This window comes from Scatophagus argus, chromosome 19 (assembly GCF_020382885.2).
Source record: "Scatophagus argus isolate fScaArg1 chromosome 19, fScaArg1.pri, whole genome shotgun sequence".
Lineage (NCBI taxonomy): Eukaryota > Metazoa > Chordata > Actinopteri > Scatophagidae > Scatophagus > Scatophagus argus.
Genome location: NC_058511.1, coordinates 14,106,816 through 14,124,811, shown reverse-complemented (window position 1 = coordinate 14,124,811; position 17,996 = coordinate 14,106,816). Strand labels below are relative to the sequence as shown.

Sequence of the window (17,996 nt, the reverse complement as noted above, 5' to 3'; positions counted from 1 at the left end):
ACCTGGTCATGTTTGACCTCTCCATTCCCAAGTTTTATAATCCAGTCTTTTCACTGAGTGGGTGCAGTTGTACAGAAAATTGTGACTTTTATATAAATTCATTGTTTCAAGATCAGCTTTGAGGCTCAGCAATTAAACATGAGTGAACTCATAAATGTGTGGCGCTGGGGGGAGGAGACACCTCAATAAAAACCTAAAGTGTTGTGAATAAGAAACGTATTAAATTCCAAATTTTGATCTGCTTTGCATATTTTGTGCTAATTACCGCATGAGAAGAAATGCCTCCTTTGCATATTTCAAGGAATGAGAATAAGAGCAAGAGAGTGAAACAGGGAGACAAAGAGGGAGAAAAAAGAAGAGAAGATTACATGCTGTTGGCCTCTTTAATGAGATTGTCGTCAAATATTCCAACCAACCTTAATACTTCTCTGCTCTGTTTGAAGATTGTGTTTCCGTTTGGGCTGGCCTGGATGGACTGATTAATCATTTTTAATCAGGATGCCTCAGTGAATAATTCACCCCTCTATCGTCTTCTGAGGCACTGAGACGACACACTTTTAAATTTATTTTGTCTGAGTTCTTCTGCTTTCACTATTTGTCACAGACACAGAAAATGAAATGTTGATTCCTTTACACTATTGCAGTAGTGATATACTGCACTGCAGTAAAGGATGGCCAGCAGCCAGCAAATGACAGTATTGTACAATTTTTTTCAAAAAGAAAAATAATCTTCAAACATTTTGGACACTTTTGTAAACACTCACTGGTCTCTGAATGTTGGTTTTTGTCTTATAGCTTTTTTAATAGTTTTTTTTCTTTTTCTTTCTTTCTTTCTTTTCTTTTCTTTTCTTTTTTTTGCAAATGCAAACTAACCTAAGGGTTTACAGAAGGCTACCTCTGATGAGCTTTGATTTCATGCATTGTCCCACACAGTGCTGACTGACAAATGACCTGTTCACAGGTGGCTCATGTGCGTCACTCCAGGATGGTTTGTGTACACTTTACATAGATTTACATTCCTTGACCGTGAGAAGCGAACCACCTGTGAAGACGGCATGATGGAAAAGTAACAGGGTGTAAGTCTCACTGTGATGCAGACAGCGCATGTGTCGTATGGAATCTTTCCAAGAATGAGCTTAATAGGTTGGTTCATTTGCTTATGGTCTAGCTTATTGTAGGTTATATAAAGACAACATGTGTTTGAGTGTGTGTACTTTTATGTGCAGCATAAGCGTGTGTGTATGTGCATCTATTTATCATTATTTTATCACTATTTGTAATTAATCTTTAATGTGCTATAATCAGCATTCTTATATATATATATATATATATATATGTATATATAGTGTGGAGCATGTAGTTAAATGAGATATGTCCCTCACAGTTACAGGGGTCCACAACAGAGGTAAAAGAGAAGTGAGCATTTCCATTCACCATACAGCCACAAACACAACTCCATGTTGTATTTTCACAGGCCACGTGATCCAGGGCCACCAGGATCATCCGTGGGTTATTCGTTTACCAACATAACCTCGACAATACTCTGTTGCCTGGCTGAACACCTCCTCTTGGTTGCTAAGAGAGCTGTTGACAGCCATGGCCTCGCCTCAGCTCACACGCCACATCACAGCACTCCTGGAGGAAAAAGGGCCTTTTTTCCCTCCCCCATTCTCTTTTTCTGTCTGCCTCTCTCTCGTCTCAGATTATTCATTCAAGAGGTAAAAGTCAAAGTTTATCTCTGTCTTTCTCTGCGTGTCTCTATGGCTCTGTCAATCTACCCACACCTCCCCTCTATTACTCTCCCCTTTTATCATCTCGCTTCTCTCCTGTCTGAGTTGGGGAGGGCAAAAATTCATGATACTTGTGATGTTTCGTGGAAAAGTGGAGAAAAGACCGGCGCAGAAAAGTCAGTGAGCCTATCACTGTGCATGAGTCATACAGCTGCACTAGAGAGGCTGAAGTACAGAGAGAAAAAACAGGGTGAGAGTACAAAAATTAAAAACAGCATAATTCAAGAAGGAAAAAAGAATAAATGGCACCAAGAGGTACAACCTTTTTACGCCTGGTCATCAAGAGGAAAAGACAAAAGGAGATAACATCTGCAGTGGCAGGCTAACAGATAATTTTACTTATGATTTATGAAAGAGTTACAAAGCTGAGAATCAAACCTTCAGTATCAACCTCAAGACATCAGCGTGCTCTGCTTTATCACTGCCATCTTATAAGCTTTGTCTTCCCTTGACTTGAGTGACTGTGTTTTGCATATGGCCGGCAGGTTTTGCATGTGGACCACATTATTGTCACCTTGCTGAATTGCATTACAGAAAGTGAACAAAAAAGACTCAAGAGAGCAAAAAAAATAGAGAGACAGTCTTCTTCAGGCAGGGGTGAATTCAATCTGCACTCGCTAAGGGGGAGTTTCTGTCCTGCCCTCCTGTGAATTAGCCTTCAGACTTCAGCAGGCTTGTGTCTAACAGCACAGTTCAGCATGCGAAGAATGCTATGCCCTTTTGCTTCAGTTTTTAGCACTGCACAGATTAATCATAGCTCAGTCTGATTCTCTGTTAATAAAGCCTTAGGGTGGAAGTGCACTATTCTTTGAACTAATTAAGATCAGAACTTGCTGCTCTAGCCAGATTTGTAAAGACTGTAACGCACAGTGAATCCTTGCTGAGAAAAACTACAATGTGTGTGTGTGTGTTTTTTTTTCCTTCAAGGCTCTGAAGTCATGTGGGTTGTTGGCCTAGTTTGGGCAAAATCGAGTCAGCATATCAAAGTGTGGATGCAAGAATAGACTTTTATTAGGACAACATCTCATTTTGGAGTGTTAAGTGTCATGTTTCAGGAACTGTAAGCAAAATTCTCCAAAGCCTTGTGGGCTGAGAGTTGGAAGTAAAATTAAAAAACATATGTTTTCTCAACTCAAGTGGTATCTGGCCATGCAGGTGGTGTTGGTTTTGAGTTATAGGTCACTGAGTTTGCCGCCTTGATCCCACAACAATGAAGGTGAATGGATTTTTGTTTGTTGTGCTCACAGCGGTAAAATTACAACAAAAACTGTCAACAGTACCATACATTTCCAGGGACAGTGTCCCTGTTTAGAGTGGAGATTTCTGTTTAACTCAAAGTTCACTTTCAGCGGGTACAAGAAGTGCATGATGCCAACTATTCAAGGACCACCAGAAACCTCCCAGGAGTCCCTTATGTGGCTGGACTGACGGAAAATAACACCGGCGTTGGCACCACTAACTTTTCAAACCTTCTCTGCTCTGTCCAGAGGTAACAAAATCTGCTTGCCAGCACACAAAAATGAAGCAGTTTGGCACATAACTCCTGGTAAAACTACAAATTGATGGTTTTTTTTTTTCATTTTAAACAAATTAGATAAGATGTTTTAATTAGGGAGGTAGTAAGTGAATTTTGTTACCTTTGGACAGAGCTGGGCTGCTTTCCCTTGTTCCCAGTGTTTTTGCGCACCGAAGTTAGCTAGTTGTTAATGGTAACTTCATATTTATTATATAGAGACATGAGAGTGGTGGCAATTTTCTGCTCTCTGTCAGAAAGCACATGAACATATTTCCCCAAATGTTAAACTATTCTCTCAACAATGCTGTATGTTATAACTGATAACAGATATTGTAGAAAGTTTTGTTGAGATGCTCTTGTCTGGCCATAAGGTCACATATGTGACCACTTGCTACCATGTGAAGCTGGCTACCAAGTTCCATCCTTAGATAACAAATGAATCAATTCTGTTTCCTGAAGGAGGCTGTGGGATACAGCTGAAGCTCTGGAACAGGTAAGCGAACCTTGAGTCCAGAATATTTTATCATGTCCCTGTACAGGTCACAACTCATGCTGTCTGTGGTTATGATGGGGACTATTTCTTCGGTGGAAACTGACAGACAGAGGGCATGTTTACATAATATCACTGTGACAGGGTTTATGAAGTATGAAGTATCCTGGTTGGATGTTGCATGTGTAAACACCACATCCTTGTTGCAGAAACCTGGATAAGGTCTTGTCACAATTTTGAAAAAACCTTCTGATCTATTTTGGTAGAGAAAGGAGAATCAAGACACACCTACATGCATGATCATGTATACAGGGACATGAATAACCAGACAGACAAACCATGTAGACAAATGTATCCAGACACATCTCTTTATGTTTTTCAGGGATTGGGCTCAGACTCTTTCTTCCAGTGAAGGGAAATCTTAATGCTTCAGCATCCCAAGATATTTTGGACAATTTTGTGCTTCCAACGTTGTGACAACAGTCTGGGGAAGGCCCTTCAAGGTCCTTAAAGACATGGTTGGATGGGTCTGGTGTGGGAGAGCTTGACTGGCCCACACAGAACCCTGACCTCAACCCCATCCAACACCTTCAGAATGAACTTGAATGGAGATTGTGAGCCAGGGGTTTTTATCCAACATGACCTCACTATTGCTCTACGGCATGAACGGCCTAAAATTCCCACAGAAACACTCAAACAAAATACACAAACTCTTGTGAAAATCCTTCCCAGAGAAGTGGAAGCTGTGACAGTTGCAAAGCTGTCTGTGTATTTAGTAAGTGATATCATTAAAGTCCCTGCTGGTTTAAAGTTGTCCCAATACTTTCATCTATATAGTGTATCTCAAAACCTGGACTATGTATTTTATTTAGTAAACTGGGTGAGTAGGATGCCGAACAACAAAAATAGATTTTCATAATTCCTAGTTGGATTCAGATGTCCTTATTTTAGCTTGATTCTGTGTCAAATCAATCAAAATGTGAGTCTAAAAAGGCAGCAGGTCTGCCTAGAGCAAGTTATGTGAGGGGTGCTTGGCTCCTCTATACTGCAGGATTGAAACACACATAATCAGCAGGTCTGGCTCAAATCACAGGAATATGAAAGCTTTGAGAGGCAGAGAGCAGAGAGCAGCAGACATATGTGACAGCCCACCAGCTCTGGAGATGCTGAGAGAGAAAAGGCAGGAGCAGCAACAGCATACAGAAATGTACTGTACTCATCCATCCACACGGCCAAAAAGCATCTTCAAACAGACTGTGAAATCCATCTCAGCTTCACACTGTGACTCACAGACAAAGAGAAAGACAGAGAGAGACAGACAGAGAGAGAGAGACATGGTAGTGTTACAGTGAGAGTCACCAGTCTCAGCTGGAGTTATTGATGTTCAGTTGACTTTGGAACATCTGTGAGTTCATTCGTTAATTATGCAGCACTAATTTAAGTCACACGCTCAGTGGCAAAGACAAGGGAGGAGATGCTTAGTGAACTGTGGAGCACTGTGTACTGAATTCTTCTTTATCTCCTGTTAAACCTGCCTGGTGATGACGCTGTCAGCTACTGTATTTCTCCATGGTAATTATGCAGCCTTTTGCAAAGTTAACTTCTCTAATGCCTGGCAATATTTTTTACCCACTGAGGAAGAAATCCAGCACTAATATATTGCCTTTCAGCTAAGATTATTCAGAGGATTTTTGCAGTAAATAATGAAGGCTCTACTTGTGAGATTAAGTGCAAGGACCTCGAATGACCTCTTCAGCCTAGAATTTTTTATTTTTTATTTAAGTCCCAATATAAATTTGCACACTATTGGCTCATTGAGCTCTAGTATTACCTTCATGCTGGTTCTGCAATATGTGGATTTGTATTAAACATGGAGGTCCCACATTTAAGTGCATTTAATATTACCAAAATAGATTTTTCATGAAATTCCCAAACTATTTTTACATATTTCAATCAATAATTTAAGCACATGCTACCACAGTAACAAAGAATATCTCAGCAAAATGCAGACAAACGTGTTGCTCAGAGACAAACACATCACCAAAATGTCAACTATACAAACAGCCCTGAAACTGTGTGTTGAACTGAATGATGAAATCTTAACCCAAACGAAACTGCATCCATAGAGAGAAACGTGTTGGGCATTCTGATTGGTTATATAAGAAGAGCATACAGGGAGAGCAAGTGCACACACGCACTCGTACAGACCCCAGAGGCCTGTGTTTGCCTTTCCTGTAATCTGAGCTTCCGTTCTCTGAAGAATGATGTAACTGAATGCCAGCCCTAAACCAAGTAGGGGAGCCAGCCAGCCAGACACACTGAAATGTGTGTGTGTGTGTGTGTGTGCGTGTGTATGTCTTTATATCTCTTTACATCTCTTGTATCACTATTTACTACTAATTGCAAAATGTTGTTAGACAGAGAAGTTATCTTCTTTTGTGAACTTCTTTTTTGCCTCCCCAGATTTTACTGCAGTAAACATGATCTTTTATTGCATCACGCTGCCCTGCAGATACTTTTACAAGGTCACCAAGATGTGGCAGTGGACCAAGGCTCACAACTCCTGTAGCACTAAATCTTTGACTGGTTTTTGGACCTTTATTGTAAGTCTGTTAGGACCGAGTAAACATTGTCTCAGGCTGTGAACTGGTCAGAAGGGCAAAAAGTTGAGAGATCTGAATAAATGTGAAAGAGTGATCTGCCATGTTCTCTTCTCTTCTTCCTATTCGTCTCTCTCTCCTCATTTCCTGTGCTTTTGTCTGCAGTGAGTGTTCCCTCCTAACCAGTTAATGACTCACTATGCAGGACTCTCCTCGAGCGGGAGGCCATTGCAGAGAGGCCGGTGCCTCCCTAACCCTTTTCCTGCCTTTCCCGCTGGTGATGCTGAGGCAGTCTCAGAGAGGAGAATGTTAATTTTACAAATTCTCTTCCAGACACTTCTCTCTGCCTTACAAATGGCTTTTCCATCCTTCAGACCGACAGCCAAGATATCAGTGAAGAATGACTTAAAAGGGACTTTAGTTAAGTCCTCAAAAAAGTCTTGCACTAACTGAGTGAAACAAATGGCTCATGGTTTATACTTTAACTGTATAGTATGTTGCAACATAAGCATGTTGTGCAAAAGAAAAGGACTAATTTTTTGCTTGGTGGTGAAATAGGTCAGGGGTTTCTTTACTTTGTAATACTGCACTTGATGTTCAGGGGGTTGCCACACAAGTTTCAAGTATCTCTCTCTCTCTCTGAATGTGTGTGGAGGGGTCTTTTGCTTGTTTTCCTCTCCATGTGACCTATTTGCTGATCGACCACAGTGTTCCCCGCTCTACCGAGGTTTCCATGCCAACGCAGCCAGTGGCAAGACAAAAGATGAGGACTCACTTGGTCAAAGAGACCACTGCTTCAATCTGTTGGTCTTGTTATCTAGCATGTTCTGAAACAGATACAATGTGCACACAGAGATATATAAAAAGAGAAAACACTGTACTGCAGTGGTTCCCAACCTGTTTTCATCAGCTGTAGCCTGTCAGATTAGATCACACCATTAACACTAAGAGTCATGTTTCAGGTGTGTTTTCAGATTTGGAGGCTTTTAGCCTTTACTGAACAGCTTGTAGAGAGAGAGAGAGAGAGAGAGAGAGAGAGAGGAAAACAATTTCAGTTGTTTTTTATTCCTTTTAGCCATCTATATCCACAGTGAATGCTGAATTTAGGCCTGTGAGATGATACTCCCATTTTGTGCAGGGGTTCTGACCTGTTCAAATAATAGAAAATACTAGAGTTTTGTGCTACTTTTGGTTGTTCTAATGAAAGAATTGCCAAAAACAAGGTTCACAGTTTCCAACATAACATATCACAATAACTAATCTTTCTTTTAAGCTGACAAAGGATTAGCCCCAACACATTTGCACAGTTACGCACATTCACACATGGATGCTGCCCAGTACAACCGTAATCTGATTTCCTGCACTGCAGCTGCACTGGAGCAGATGGGGTTAAAGGCCTTGCTCATGGTCAGCTCAGTGGTGGTAATGAGGAAGTGGCAAGTGCTGCTTTTTCACTTTTCTGATCCAGACTTATCCTGGATTTATTCTGGACCGACAACCTCTTGGTCAGAAGCTCACTTCTCCAGCCGTAGGGTCACCACTCCCCCAAAGCTTAATTAGATAAGTTTTTCATGCACCTGCTGGGAACTACAGATGTACCCCTGAAGTGTAAGTACCTGTGGTTGGGATTCTTCGGAATTGCTTTTGCAAAATATTGAGCTATTGGAGACTATTTCCTTATCGATGTGTGTTGCTATGCCTTGTTGAGGTGTGACTAAAATAGTTCCAGTTTAGTAGTAGATTTACAGGAGCATGAAGTGATTTGAAGTGAAACAGGAAGGCATGCAAAAATATATATAATTATCCATCTATCCACTATCTATAACTGCTCATCCTTTGGAGGGCTGCAAGGGGGTGGACCTAAATATTAAAATCTGCAAACTTAGACAACAAAGGATGAGTTCTTACAGTACTGTAAAAAGGCAAACGCTATAATGTACCATGTCCAGATCTCACGTAACGTACAAGATGCCATATTCATTGTAACATGCACTGCTAATCAAAGTGAAAAACTCAACTTTCATAAACTGTTCAGATTTGAAAAACATTTTTCTAGATTCAAGGAAGGTTTTACTAACATTAAGCCTCTGACTCTGGATTTGCAGTTTGAGGTATCTTGTCAACAGTTTTACAGTGTGTTTTATAATAGAGGTCTGTGAGGAAATTAGCTTTTTGGGAATTTTTTTGCTGCAGTAACATAAGTGGCCACTGAGCAAAATTGGAATAAAGGCTGAGCAGCACCATCATATCCCAGTCTAAATAATACATTCATGACAGATGCACTGTTTATTCACGCACCTGATTGTTAACATGCTTCTGATTCTCCATTTTAATGTAGATGCATACTAATGTCAGTTACAAAATAGGCGCTTGTTTCTACTGACAGTGCAGTTTGCAGTAAATTAATGGTCTCAGCTGCTTTGGTGACACAGCAATATCATTCTTGCTAAACCAAAGCACTTTCCCAAGTTCCTGCACGTCAGCCGAGCAAACAAGCTCTTTCACTGCGACAATAAGTAAAGCTGAAGTAATGCATTCACATAAACAGAGGAGGGAGAATAACAGTTGAAAAGCGGAACTGTATTTAACAGCCTTCGAAATGAATGAGTAAAGAAATACCACAGCAGCTGCGTTTAGTGATACTGCGGGAGAACTTTCCACTTCATTCATCAGCAGTGAAAGAGGAAGTGGAGAGTGAGTGAGCGAAGGGAAAAGGAGACAAAAATAAAATGAGAATGAGAAAGAGATACAGATTTGATGAATGAGAAGGGCGAGCAAAGAGGAACTGGCAAGAAAATAGGAAAACAAGGGAGAGCACTGCAAAAACAGAAGATGGGAGGGACGCTGAAGGAAGAGAACAAAAGAGTGATCTTTGGAAAGACAGTTGGGAGGGTGAGTTCAGACTTTCAAAGAGATGCAGCGCCTGACTAATTTGCCAGTGCTGAGACCTCCACCAACCAAAGCCAATTTGTGCAGCTCAAGGTGACCCTCAGGAGAGCGAATCAGTGTGTGTGTGTGTGTGTGTGAGAGAGAGAGAGAGAGAGAGTGTATTGTGGGAGACAGTGTTCCCTTTTCTTGATATATCCTCATCAGTGCCGCTGTGCACAAACAAGTGCTGCCTCCGCCTATCAAAAATCCACACGTGGGCATCTCGACACACACACACACACACACGTATCTTCATCACGGGGGAAAGATTAATGATCTTGCTGGTGTCTCTTCGAGATAACTGCCTCAACATCAGCCAAGCATCCCGCCTCGCTGATCAATCATCCTAATGTAAAGAGATAGACTCTGACTGCTTTAACTACAGCTGCATTCATCTGAAGATCGCTCATTATGGCTTCTGTGAACTCCTCCTGTGAATGCTGTGACATATTCAGCATATCCATAACAGGCCATTAGGCGTTGATTGACCTTAAATGATAGCTCTTTGTAATCAAAGCATGAGGTAGTTTTTGCTTTATTCATGGATTTTTATGCTGCTTTGTACTTCTTTTACATATTGATCTTAATGCCTTCATGCCTTATGTAGAACACTTTGAATCATTTTACTGCTGAAGGTTGTCATAATCTGTTTTGAGGAATCTGTAATTTCATTGAGAACTTTATGAGCATCTTTATGAGAAGGATTTTCATGAACGTTGCAAAGCAGAATTATCAAAATGAATCTCTCAACACTGCAATTCACTCAGAAAATCTAGGAATTTTCTCACCAGACACAAAAGTCTTTTGAACAATCAAAAAAAGACACACATTTGGTACCACCAGAATATCAGTTTGGTCCAATGAGTCTCTGATATCTTTGAATAAGTCTTGTGGCTGCTGCAGCACTCTCCTGCTTTAAAGGTACAGACATATCTGATGAGAAAATAATGAGAACACTTTAGTCGCATCGCTGCATAAATGCAGATACTTGCATCTGCGTTACATTATGCCATTCATATTGTCTCAGCAGCTGATAAGAGTGTGAGTTTGGGGGCGTGTAGTATGGAATGAGGAATGCTCTCCTGCGTATTGGATTAATGGAGTCAACAATTCCCTGTGGCGTTTCTCTGATTATGCACATACCGACTTGCCCTACTCTACGAGAAGATAAACAAAAACAGCTCAAAGCAAACCCATAATATATACACACACACACACTCACACACACACACACACACACACACACACTTTTAATACTGGCATATGCCCTCATTACTGCTTGCATGAACATATACATGCATATGGATATACACGGACAAGATATGTACTGAAAGGGTATGAATGTATGTATACATACACACGCACACATTACATACACTTACATTAATTTCCTGGAGGTTTCACTACCACCTAATCATAATAGTAAATATAGCTTAAAACAGATCTTTACCCTAATATTTACATTGTGGGGACTTTTGTTTTGTCCCCCATAAGTAAGACAGGTCCTCACAATGTCACTGTGTAAACAGATTCTTGTCCCCACAACTACAGGAATACACAACCACACACGCACAGAAACACACACACACAGTCATACACACACACACACACACACACACACACACACACACACACACACACACACACACACACACACACACACACACACACACACACACACACTTTTTTTTAATGCAGGGTGAATCACCAACCTGCCAGTCTTCCTCGGGGTCTCCATCCGGATGACTCATCCCTCATCAAACGGTGGCCCTGTAGGAAAATCAACACAGTCGTATTCACACATCCACTCGCACTACCAATACTATAAACACTATAAACACTATCAAACATAGATGCACATGCACACGTACATGCACACATTCACACACAAACAGAAGGGGCTTCCCTTTTCTGTGTGCATGTCAGTGGCTTTTTGTCACATGTAATGCACTATTGGGAAGGGAAGCCTCTTACCGATAAATATGACTGTGCGTGTGCGCTTGTGTGTGCGTTACAAGAACCCATCACATGCTCCATGTGATGAGTCATACACAGGCTGGTTTGCCAGGGAGCGGCTGGCTGGTTGGAAGCAGTTAGGCAGGAAACTCATCAGCTATGCACCACTGAGCACAAGACTCCGGTGAGATTCATACAAGACTCTTTGACTTTCTTGTTAACTGATGTTTGATTTGCAGTTGGCTACAAAATAGCTGCCTTTACATGTTACATGCTGTTCCGCTAAGGAAGCAGCCCCACACTTTGTAATCAGTGACTTTAACAGCCAGTTTCACACCTCATTAGTTCATTTAATGCATTGGAAGATGGATACAGATGGTTTTGGAGGATGGTGAAAGTGGAATGCATGCCACTGCTCCAACCCTTTTCATTAGGTCAAGGTCATGGAACCATTTTTATTTATATTATTTTTATTTCATGACTTTGTAATATAAATCGCTATAAAGATAGGCTGGTTCAAATAGTTATGGAAATTATACTTATTTGAAGGAGCTATTATATCCAACTATGGTGATTAAGCTTTGAACATGTAACAGTGAGACCAAAACAAAAAATAAACAAGTAAAGCAAAGTCAGACTTTTCAAGGTCAAAATGACAGGTGCATGCTCAAAATACACACACGGTACAAGACAGGTGGCGCTGAGGCTTGGCAATTAAAGGTGTTACATTAAGATATTCGTCTAACTAAATTCTTGCCTAAATAATTTAGAAGACCAGAATATTTACCTTGACAAAATAAGACCATTTCTAAAAAGAAATTTGGTGGAATGGCTGCAGCTTTTGCTCTACAAACACAGCTTGAAACTACAGGCAACCATTAAGCAAAGCCAGGAAGACAAACCAGGGCACAGCAGGATTCTGTTGATAACTGACACCAGGATTTAGCGAGAATGTGATTGTTATTTTGAGAAATTTGGATGCTTGCAATGCTGTCGTTGCAAGACAGTTCTATAATGGTATTTCAGCTGGTAATAAGAGCAGCTTTATATTCTACAATGTAGCACCTGGTATATTATTGCACATGCATGGACCTCAGTGAATTATGTGAGAATCATTATCATGATCCAAAAGTGGGAAGGAGGAGTAACTGAGAGATGATGCTGTAGGGGAGGGATTGTAATGACTGATGACTTTCTCTCTGACACAGAATCCACATCGAATGTCTTGAACATGTTTATTTCCCGCATCCATAATCCCATATGTGGAATGTAGAATGTAACTAAGCCATGTGTAGTTAATGTCATTCTAAAGAGGGCAAAGAGCGTGTGTGATGTGTGTGTGTGTGTGTCACAAAGTGACGAGTGACCCACTCTCTCATCGTTTTGCTGCCATTTCCTACAGCTGTTTCATCGAAGCCTTTCTTCTGGCACCTCCTCATGTGCTCACCTATACACACACACACAAATATTCCTGTAGTAGTCATGTTATGAGGACCTGCTTTGCTTATGGACACAAAATCCCCACAGTGTAAATCATTAAATATTAGGGTGAAGACTTGCTTTAAGGTTAGGCTGAGGTTAAGGTTAGGTTAAGGTAAAGGTTAGGATTGGGAGTAATGCGAGTAATGTTTATTGTTAGGGTTAGGTGGTGATTAAGCCTCCAGGAAATTAATGTAAGTCTATGTAATGTCCCCAGAAGGTATGGAAACAAGACTCTCTCTCTCGGTGTGTGTGTGTGTGTGTGTGTGTGTGTGTGTATGATTGTGAACCCTACACAGGCCTAAGCTTGCTGGGATCCCTATCCTCAACTCAAATAGAAATCACCTGGTGTACCTGAAACACCTTTGGCAAACACTTGCGTGCTGCTGCTCTCATAACCCCTCCACAGATTCTCTCCTCCTTACAAAGTTTGGCATTCTACTCCACATTAGTCATCTCCTCTCCCAGCTCGGTGCTGAGGATGCTGTTCTGACTTTCCACGAGGCTCCAGATTTTGACATCTGGTGGCCTAGATAAGCTGGAAACACACTGAGCACATCAGCCGATCTGTGAGACTAAAGCGCGATTAAGGCACATAATCTACCTGATATATAATGAAGGGAAACAGCCCGGATCACAAGGCCGGACAGACACAAAGATAACCACTCAGAAATGAGGAGTACATGGTGTGGGGCACAGCTGTCATGTTATGAAAAAGGCATAAGAGCAGAACCTTTGGATCCTGAAAGTCTGTGTTGCTATATATGTTGTCTAATGGATTTAAAAACACAGACAATGCTTCTGTGCATGTTTATGTGTGTTTATATGTGCGTACATATGTATGTCAAGGTGTGTGTGCGTGTTATACAGCCTATCTAGTATGTGTGTGTTTGTGTGCATCTTTTTTTATTCCCAAGCCTTTTTCTTCCAGATGCAAATAAATAAATAATTAAAAAAAAAAAGAGAGATGTGCATGAGTCATATCCTCGTGGTGTAGAATATCAGTGATCTGAGTCTCCCTGATGCGGAGCAAATTTGGATAGACAGACAGACAAGAAACAGTCTACAACGACAATGCTGTTTCCATGGCTACCTGGCCCTACATGGATTGGAGGGAACAGAACGTTTTTCTCTAATGAGGCAAACTGGATCATTTTGTCCATCTACCTGTGTACCTAGCAGTCTTTCTTCCGTCCTCGTGGCTTTTATCACTCGTGCAACACAGAGGAAGGCAAAAGGGGGGAGGGTTGGGGGAGGGGGAAGGTTATGACTGCAGCTTGTGTATTTACTTTGTGCAGTGCTGAGAGGGTAAATTGCTTCTCTGTGCTCTGATGTGAGACTCGCTAGACAAATGTGAAAAAGATTGCCTTCTCTAACTTACTGATATGCACTGCACTGGCAATGTCAAGGTGACCCCCACACTTCTTCTGCTTCTACTTTTCAAACACACACATGTATTCACAGTGTCAGAATAGCACTGTGTCCAACTAATGAAAAATAATTAAAACTGGCATCTAAATATAATAGTCCTCAACTATAATGATGCGTTTGTTTGGATAGCCATACCAAAGCAAATCTCATGGGGTGCTTAAAACATCTGTAGCAGTACAGCATAGTTATTTCAGTGTTGGCAGCTAATCCATGAAGCTCTGACAGTATTAGTATCTGTGTTGTTAACATTAGGGACAGCCTGTACAGTACTGTAGGCACACACAGTATACAGATAGCTTCTTAAGGGAGGTTAAGTACCTTCTTTCATCTTGTGCCTCTGACAAAGAACCTTCCTAAGGCACTGCATCATTCTCCATCAGGCCCATGCATGGTACTCGAGGGTGTAATCTGTGAATTGAATGTAAACAGATGATGGTTGGCTCAACACTAAAATGCTAACCTGCTATCACTTATCTGAAATGATTGACAGGGATTTAAACATGCACACTAACCCTTGGGCAACAAATTAATTTAACTTAATTAATGTTTTATGTTGCTGTTAAAGGTTTGCTTGCATCACATTAGATGTGAAATGCATGTTAGGCAAAGATATTGCTTTATACAAGTGAAGTTAGCTTAAACTGTGATTTTAAAAAAGAACCCCTTCTCGTAAAAAAGTTGGTCTACTGTGTAAATGTACATAAAAAGAGAAAGTTTTCATTTGCAAATCCTTTTCAGCTTATATTCAATTGGAAACAGTACAGAGACAAAATATGCAGTTTTCAAACTGATAAACTGTATTATTTTTGTAAAGACAAATCCAAGTTATGACTCTTCCGTCAAAAGTGAAGGCCATTTATCAACACAATGCAGAACTGCTGCCGCCTTCTCTGGGCCAGAGCTCAACTGAGATGGACTAAAGCAAAGTGAAAAAGTGTGCTGTGGTCTGACAAGTTTTTGTGAATCATGGACATCATGTCCTCTGGGTTAAAGAGGAAAGGAACTATTTGACTGAAAAGTACATACAGGTTTCTGAGCAGCATATGCTACCATCCACATGATGTATTTTTCAGGGACAAGCCACATTTTGCACATTACAACAGGGTGGCTTTATACTAAAAGACTCAAGTGCAGTCCTGTCTGCCACTGAAAATATGTGGCACATCATGAAGTGCAAAATACTGCTACAGACTGTTGAGTTGTGAACTGAAGTTGTGTGTCAAGCGAGAACAGGGAGAAAATAATTCACTTTCAAAACCTTTAGTGTCCCCAGTTTCTAAATGCTTGCTGAAAACATTGTAAAAGAAAAGATGATGTAAACTTGGTGACACACGTCTTTGTACTGTACTCGGCTGTATTCACATTTTCTGGGACCTTATCACTCAAATAAGACATGACAAATGTGTTCATTTCTTAAACTCAAGGTCCACAATAGTGAATTAAAGGTATATTAAGGGTCATTCCAGCAGCTGTTACACTCCACACTTAGGCCACATTATGGGACAAACAACACTCCCAACAATGAAGCAGAACAATCACTGACCATACCAACGGAATTTAATGACATTAAGACAAAAAACAAAGACAACCAACAAGATACTAAACTAATAATAATGAAAGGACTTAGTTCAAACACAAATAGCAGCAACAAATACCAGGCTGAGCGGCATCAACACCAGCATTCTCCACTCCAGAAGACTCTACCTTCAGGTGCTGGCAAGGGTGCCTTTATGAACATTTCCCTTGCAGGCCAGGTGCACCTCATTGAGTAATTAGGATGTAGAACACCTGGTCAGGTGCAGAGAAGGGGGGGGGGGGGCACAAGCAGTAGAAAGGAGCACATATGGCTATCCTCTGTGGTTCTGAAGGAGCTTGATGTCATTAGGGTTATCTTTTGGGTTTGAGACTACGCATTTATTGCAGACATCCTGCATTACAAACTGCAGTGGGTATTGCGATCCATACTCCACACCAGGGACTAAAGATCAAGAAATTCTGAAAAGCTCATTCTGAAAGTGCTACTCTAAGTTGCGGCAACATTTCTTTATCTATAAATCATCAAGATTTACATTACTGCCATCCATTTTTCAAATTGTGTCACTCATTGAAAACTGGCTTGAGAATGCTACACCATTATTTTTGTTGAATTTACTTGTTTGTAATGTAGGTGTAAGTTGTGGAGGCTCTTTTTACATGCTTGAGATAGCTTCTGAAAAACACAGCATTTAAAAACTATACTGTGATGTTGTAAAATCAAAACAAGGAGAATAGCGAAGAGAAAACATTTAGTGTCACAAAAATGTTAAGTCAGCTCTCATAACTCTCACATGTCTGTGTATCCCTGAATGCACTGTCGGGGGAAAGTTCAATTAATTTTGACAAAAACTTTAAAAAACTTTGTGTGATTGATTGCTGTGTCAATTAAGTTTCAAGCTGCTGCTAAGTGACTTTCACAAAGTAGTGAAATGGAAACCAGTGACTTCCTGGAAGATATCAGTCTTAACGCTTACAGTCTGCTATAGAAAATAGCAGTAAAGTGAAGAATTTGCAAATTATAGTGAATGGGCTTAAATGTCTTTGCACAACACTGTTGTCCTGTACTCCATCTCTATGGCACTTAGGTATAATCGTGGGAGATGAACTCACCATCATACCCATGATGAATTCTGGATCATTCAATTATAGAGCGACACAATGAATCACTCTCCTCCTCTCTGACAATCTCCTCCACACACCACTCATCTGACACCACCAAAGCACCCAAGATGGCCCTGTTATCATCATAATATGGATAAACAGCCACTGTCTTCTCAGACAGAAGGCCATTTTGATGGCAGCGGATCAAATGAGAGCTCATTATGGAAAAAAGTGACAAATCGGGGTCTTTAGCAAGGCTTAGAATCAGAACATAAAGAGAACGCAGCACTGCTGAGATGCCTGTATCCCTGCAAAATTCTTCGGCAGCCTGGTTGGAATGAAATTAGCGAAGTGGAGCTTCAGTCCCATGACTTTGCTCAGCTGACGAAAGGAGACCCGCCAAAATTTTAGTTTGTGTGTGTGTGTGTGTGCATGCGCGAATAAGAGGGAGAGAGAGCCATTATTTCTATTTCGTCCTCGCACTCCTTGTGTCTATTTCTTTCACACATTCACATGGATGTCTTATTCCACACTAAATGTGTCAGTCATGGGTCTAATCGTAGCTTGTCACATCCTCCTTACCCCTTCTTCCATGGTCTTTTTCCTCTCTCCTCTGTTTTGGGACATTTACAAAGTTCGTCAAAAAGAAAGCAAAGCTTTCTTTCTTGTGATTACTGGGATTTTGTGTTGATCCACCAAGAGTCAAAATGAGATCTTACTTCAAGGCTTGGATACTTGAAAACACCTTCCTCAGTTTCTCACCTAGTATGAGATAGTATAATTTTATGAAGCCCAATTAATGGAGGTTTTATAAATCAAACAAGGCAATTTCTTGAATATTAAAAACAACAAAAAATTAATCTCTTATGAGAAAAATTACCAAAAAAAAGTGCAAAGCTTTATGTTCACAGACGGGCTAAATTACATGGGTTGAGCCAGTTGGCTGGAATGGTTGGGCTTCATTTCACATAGGTATTTTCATGTCTGTGGTCTCCTCCACTTCTGGGAGTCAAACCAAAGAAAACAGACAAATTCAGTATGGAGAACACAGGCCTTTGGGAGGCAACCCCACATTTAATTTGACACTGTATATTTGACAACCAGTTGCCTATTTGAAAAACAATCTGTCATGAACCGTTGTGTCAACAAGCTGAAACCGAGCAGCAGGG

General features: G+C 40.7%; 1 long non-coding RNA gene across 1 annotated transcript; it reads right to left on the bottom strand.

The window, feature by feature from the left end:
• Positions 1-12,669: 12,669 nt before the first annotated feature.
• On the bottom strand, positions 12,670-15,960 carry LOC124051096. Its single transcript, XR_006841749.1, has 3 exons — positions 15,846-15,960; positions 14,509-14,598; positions 12,670-12,727 (listed from the first exon to the last, which is right to left on the bottom strand). It is a non-coding gene; the product is annotated as an uncharacterized LOC124051096 (long non-coding RNA).
• Between the last annotated feature and the right edge of the window lie 2,036 nt (positions 15,961-17,996).